Source organism: Coenobita brevimanus, chromosome 94 (assembly GCF_032717465.1).
Source record: "Coenobita brevimanus isolate Jiangsu-jjx chromosome 94, ASM3271746v2, whole genome shotgun sequence".
Taxonomy (NCBI): Eukaryota; Metazoa; Arthropoda; class Malacostraca; order Decapoda; family Coenobitidae; genus Coenobita; species Coenobita brevimanus.
This window is the reverse complement of record NC_137047.1, coordinates 5908730-5915742: the sequence shown is the minus strand read 5'-3', so window position 1 is coordinate 5915742 and position 7013 is coordinate 5908730. Positions and strand designations below refer to the sequence as shown.

The following is a 7013-nucleotide window of genomic DNA, read 5'->3' as shown; positions in this document are numbered from 1 at the left end:
GTGACGTGAAAAGGTACCGTGGGTGTGGAGTGTGTTGTGAGAGGTCAGAGGCGCACTCAGTGGAGTATAAGACGGCGGGGCAAAGGAGGGGTTGACTCCATTCGTTAGCAGCTTTCAAAAACACCGCTGAAAGCACCGTACTCGATCTGAGTCCTTTACAGTATTCAAATTTAAGTGAAAAGAGGCGAGAACAGATTTTTATATTCAAGATCTATATACCACGTTGAGTACACCGCTTCCCGTCCGATCAGCGAAGTTAAGCAACGTTGGGTCTGGTTAGTACTTGGATGGGTGACCGCCTGGGAACACCAGATGTTGTTGGCATCCCTACGTGTCAAGTGGGGTTGGTGGAGGATTAGTGCCCCTCCCTGTAAAACAATTAACTCTAAGCCCTTGGCCACCCCGTCTGGGATGCATGGCGTCTGGCAATGAATGAATGAAAAAAGATCTATATCACACGCTGCTATATTCACCACACATACTGCTATATATATATATATATTTTTAAATGTTATTCATTAACCACTAATGTAAGGCAGTAAAGAAAGCACTGGTCAAGAGGAGGCCATTGTGCAGTCATGTGATAGGACGTTGCCTACTGCTATTGTCTTGGATCTTGCAAAATTATCCCTCGACATTCAGGTATTTGAACCTAACCTGCACCTTTAACAGATCTTGTGCGTGTCCCAGTGTGTGGTGGTGGTGTGGGTATGTGGTGTGGCGTGGTGTGGGCGGTGTGGTGTGGGCGGTGGAAGGGTCGACCACCTTTAAGGTCGCCACAGCCCGCCCAACCACCACCTCCACCCAGCCACTGTCAACACACTGATCCACATACCACACACACCAGCCCTCATCGCATCCACACACCTCACCACATCCACACACCACCCCTCAACTCATCCACACATCAGCCTTCACCACATAGACACACCACCCTGCACCACATCCATACACCACCCTTCACCACATCCATACACCGCCCTTCACCACATTCACACACACTCTTTCACAACATCCGCACACACCCACTCACCAAATCCACACACAACCACATCCGCACACCACTCTTCACATCCGCACACCACCCCTCACCACATCCACACACCACCCTTCACCACATTGAAACATCACCCATCACCATATTCACACACCCTTCACCACATCTACACACCACCGCTCACCACATCCACAAACCACCCCTCACCACATCCACACACCACCCTTCACCAAATCCACACATTAATCACATCCTTATCACACACACAGAGTACCCATTCAACCAGCAAGCACCGAAAACACGCTTATCCTAAAACCACATAACAAACATACCAATTCTCTCTCTCTCTCTCTCCACGCAAATCTCCCCGACCAATGCATAAAAGATGGTGGTAAGGCAAGGCAATCCGGCAAGTTCTTACTGTCCTGATTTTTTCCTCACCTCATTATCTCTGCTATTACCTTTTTTTTTTTCTTCAGATGTAATACTCCTTTTGCCTTTCTTTGTTATGTCTCAGTGCATTTAGTACAATGTGTGTGTGTGTGTGTGTGTGTGTGTGTGTGTGTGTGTGTGTGTGTGTGTGTGTGTGTGTGTGTGTGTGTGTGTGTGTGTGTGCGTGTGTGTGAACAGAAACCTCACCACAGGACAATACAGATGAAACAGATAACATTGTGAATCATCCAGTTATCACACACACACACACACACACACACACACACACACACACACACACACACACACACACATTTCACCACATCAACATGCCATTCACGCGTGGAATGGCAGGCAAACAATTCACCGCATAGTCAACGCATCACGCAACGAAAGCATGTACGGAACGCAACCGATTTTATACCCGAACAATACTGGAAAACACACACACACACACACACACACACACACACTACAACAATCAACACACACACACACACACACACACACACACTACAACAATCAACACACACACGAAGGCAAACCATTTAGTACATGGAAGTAAACTTATATATACATTCACCTAAACACATCCCTATTCACACTACTACTACCTAGTGTGTAAAGGCGTTAGGAGTCACACTAAACCACACACATACAGCACAGCGCCACACACTTAGCGGCTAATAACACACACACATACTTTCCAGACCTACACAGACACACTCCAATACCCAGTCACACCCAGCACAGAAGTAAAATAAGTGCAATGTGGCTGAAAAAGACGGGAGTTAAACCCAGGGCTGTTGCTAAAGAGACGGCGGTGGGGATGGTGGTGGAGGCCATTTTACTGACGAGTGATGATAGTTAAGTTTATGTGATGATGATGATGATGATGATGATGATGTTCACTGCGTCACCCCTGAATGAGATACCCTTTGCACAAGACAGACGGTGGGTAAGAGTGCTCAAGTTGCGACATGTGCTGGTTATTACGTATGGACGTTGAATACTGGATCTCTAAAACACATACATACGCACACACAAACACACACACATACACAGAAGCAGCATGTAAACAGAGTAATCCATGTACCTCATAAAGTAGCTTCATTTGCACATAGCGCTTGTGTGTGTGTGTGTGTGTGTGTGTGTGTGTGTGTGTGTGTGTGTGTGTGTGTGTGTGTGTGTGTGTGTGAGAGAGAGAGAGAGAGAGAGAATGTGGGAAAAGAGAAGAAAAAGACAATATCAAAGCGAGCGTACCGATAACCCTCATCATCATCATTCTAAATCTATTTGTACTATTAAAGCCTGAGTGAGTAGGATCCAGAGACAGACAAAATTCAGCACAAAAGCAGACCTATGATACAAGCTGCCTGTGCTAATGGGCCATGTCTCCCTTCATATATCATTCACGCCTTCGCCATTCTCGCTTCCATCCGCACCGACCATGCCATCTTCAAGAACGTATTTTAACTTAATGGATTTCACGAACGTACTTCAGCTTAATGACTTCACCAACCTACTTCAACTTACTGCCTTCACCTACCTACTTCAATTTACTGACCTCACAACAACTGTCCTGTACAACCATTCCGTCAATTGCCAAAATGCAACATTTGTCTAGTTATTCGTCATGCATACTTCATCCATCACCTCAGTCGTTTGTTACTTCATCTTTCATAGTTTACTTTCTTATACATGCACTTACCATACACCATCTTCTAAGCCTTTCACGCCTCACCCTACCTTCAGATAGTCACATACAAGATTTGTCCCACTCTGTATGTGAACATATTTAAGCAAAGATTTCTCCCTTTGATTACCGTAAGTCGTCACTGAAACTCTTTAAACGACCTCAACATTACTTAAACTGATCGCACTACGCTCCCTCACACACAGTTCTCATCAGTTTATTTCCTCTGAATTTAACGGCAGACTTACCACGTTCTTGCAACGCTCATCTCACACCCATACTTTCATCTGAGTGCTAATACACCTTAACGCAGTCCTCTTATAGCCTCTGTACTCAGTTTCCTGTTCCATACCAAGGTCCTCACAGCACCAGCTACCGTTCTTCATCCTGCCTCTCTACGTTCCAAATCAGTACCGAAATTTCAATCTCCATCCTTTTTTTTTTTTTTTTAATCATTGCACAAAGGTATGTAGGCATTTTCATCATTTCAAGCAATTCCCTATTCATCAACACATCACAGTTAATCATCTCACTCAACAACTGTTATTTTACCTACATTCACTTTCAAACATCGCTGATCGAACATCCACAGACCTAAAGAAATATAATCTGCAAAGGTCCCATTCAATCTAAGACTCTTTTCACCATCCCTTACCATCTTCACTAAAGTTTCCCTCCGCCTCATTTTGATTTCTCTCGTAACTCCATCCATGCATGTATACAGGCAGCCAAGGAGACATCACGCACCCTTGTCTCACTTCAGCAATGATACTGCACCACTGTCTCTAAACACTGATCATTTCTCACCCTGGCTCCTCGTTTTCATCTCTCTCGTCCTCGCACACATATACAGTATTTTGAACAGCCATGGGGACATCACACCCACCCTGGTCTCCCTCTAACACTTACACTAAACCACTCACACACACACACACACACACACACACCTCCTTGTACACACACTCTACCTCTGACCTCTCATAAAACACCATCCATACACATACACTGGAGGGCTACGGGGGCACCACACACTCTAGCCTCACTCCTGACACTAAACCAATCACTCAAACATCCATCTATAATTGTACACATACTTGGCCATCACCACAATTATTTTACACCATTTTCAACTCCTTTCTTTTTACATAATTGTATTTAACACTATAATCTCTGTATGTTCCCCTTTGTCATACGCTTTTTCAAGATCCATAAGGCCAGTAATCATAAACAATTGAGAAATAACAGAACAAAGGCAGGAGATAAAATGTGAAGAGGATAACAAAGGAGAGAAAGAAGGAAAGAAAATGAAGAGGAGGAGGAAGGAGCGTATGAAAACCTCGATTATAAATGGGTACGGCGGAAGCGAGGAGGAGGAGGAGGAGGAGGAGTGAGAGAGAGAGACAGAGAGAGAGAGAGAGGGGGGGGCCGAGGGAGGGGAGTGAGTAGGGAGAGGGGAGAGTAAAGGGAGGAAACACTGGTGGGAGGGGGAGGGGTGTAAGGAGGGGGGGGAGAGAGAACAGGAAAATGGGAGAAGAAAGGGGAAAAATATGGGCCAAGGATTCAGATATGGGCCAAGGCGATGGGGAGTAGGAGGGAGAGGGAGGATGAGATGGTGAGGGGAGAGAGAGAGAGAGAGAGAGAGTTGGGGTAACGCAGGGTACTGAAGGGGGGAGGAAGAAGCAGGAAGAGAAAGAGGAGGTAGCAAGAGGGAGGGTTGGGACAAAAGAGAGAAGACAGGGAAAGGAAGGAGAGGCAGAGAGAAGAAAGAGTGGCACTGAGGCAACAAAGGGAGGTAGGAGGAGGAAAGGAAAGAAGGGAGAGGCGAGAGGGAAGGCAGGAAAAAGCAGGAAGGGAGAGAGAAAGCAAGACAGAGAGAGGGGACAAGAGGAATGGGAGACTGAGAGGAAGGGGAGGCAGGGAGTGGAAGAGGAGATAGAAAGGAAGCAGGGTGAGGCAGGGAGGGGAAAAGGAGAGGCAGAGAGGGACAACAGAGAGGAAGAGGAACATAAGAACATAAGAAGAGAGGATAACTGCAGTAGGCCGGTTGGCTCATGCTAGGCAGCTCCTAGAAGAGTAACTGAACTACTAGAATGAGAAGAAAGGGAGCAGGGTGAGGCAGGGAGAGGAAAAGGAGAGGCAGGGAGAGGCAAGGGAGAGAAAGGAGAGGCAGAGATAAAGCCGAGGGGGCGTCACAAGCGTCATAAAGATTACCCCCCTGGAGCACGGGATGTATTTTGTCGTTTTTTCTTGCCATTCCCTTTAATTCAGTTTAGGAGAGACTTTAGGAATTTGAGATACAGTCTTCATTAATTTCTTCACCACCAGATGTCTCCTCCCAAGTTTAATACACCACCTGATACCAGCAAGAACGATATATGATAGACGGGGGAGAGAGAAAGGAGTGTGGAGGGGTAGAACAGTAAAGGAGAAGAACACTGGAGAACATGAGAACAATGAGAAAAGAAATAGTGGTAAGGTGTAGGTCGAATCAGGGCATGCTGTCAGCGGTCAGGAAAGGAAATGATGTCAGCGGTCAGGCAACAGCAACACACAGAACGCATGAACTAGGAGAGGCTACGGATATGGCAGGGCACGGCAGGGGGCGGGCGGGAGGGGGCAAGGGCAAGGAGAGGGGGAAAACAAGGTGCAGCAAAGGAGGGGGGAGGAGGGCAGACGAGGATGGCTGAGGACAGGTAGGTGAGGGGGTAAAGCAGGGGTCAGCAACCTTCTGATCACAGCGTCCCTATACAACTATGCCAACATTCTTAAGAACTTGCGTAAGAAATGTTCAAATACATCACAGAACGGAAAGGGTGCCTCTCTTCAACACTTCATTTTCACTGGTCTGCGGTCTTCTGTGAGCCTAATTTGAACGTAGAAATATTGTGTCTTTTTAATATACTCTAGAATGTAGCTTCAAAATTAGCTAAAGCTGGTAACCGCGTTATATCTGTACTTCTACTTGTATATGCAACAACCCCTCTGTACTTGTTGAAACTAACAAGGTAAACATTATTATTATTATTAGTAGTAGTAGTAGTAGTAGTAGTATATAGTAGTAGTAGTAGTAGTAGTAGTGGTAGAAGTGGTAGTAGTAGTGGTGGAAGTAGTAGTAGTAGTAGTAGTGGTAGTATATTGCCATCACTTTGTTTCCTGCAGTATGACGTGAACTACTTTGCCCCTTGCGTGCCAATGGTATGCATGTCCAAAGTTGCCGATTCTAGAAGTAAGGGAAGGGAAGGGTGGGGAAGCAGTAGGTGGGCAATCAGCAAATTAGACAAGGGGTAGTGTTGGTGGCAGGCAAGGGCAGGAGAGCGGCAGGGGGTGGGAGTGGAGTGGCAGTGGGGGCAGGGCAAATGAGACGGGGACAGGCAGGGCGGTAGCAGGGAGGGGAGGGGAAGAATATTGGAGTAATAGATATAAGGATAGGAAGCACGGCGGGGGAGAGAATGGGGAGAGTATGGGAAGTAATTAGAGCTGAGCAGTGGGCCGTGCATATGAGCGGCAGGGATGGGGTGAGAGAGAGTGGCAGGCAGGGAGGCAGCGTACAGGAGGCATGGAGACAGGAAGAGCGCAGAGAGACAAGGAAAGGCGAACAAAATAGGGAGTAGTGAAGTACGCACAGAGGTAGGAAAGGGAGAGAGAGACAAGGACGCAGTAAAGGGCAGATAGGAGGAAAGGCAGACAGAGGTAAGAGGATGAGTAGGGGGTTAGCTAGAGAGAGGCAGGGGGCAAGGGGGGCTGGCAAAGAGGCAGGCCAGAGGGAATTGAGGTGAAAGGCAGGCAGGGAACAAGGCCGTGAGGTAGGCTAAAGAGAAGAGAGGCATGGAATCAGGCAGGGAGGCATGCAAAGGAGAAGAGAGGAAGGCAAGTGTGGTGGAGGGGAGG

General features: G+C 47.0%; 1 pseudogene; it reads left to right on the top strand.

Moving 5' to 3' along the window:
- The first annotated feature begins 203 nt into the window (after positions 1-203).
- Positions 204-324, top strand: LOC145413089 (5S ribosomal RNA; annotated as a pseudogene).
- Positions 325-7013: the final 6689 nt, after the last annotated feature.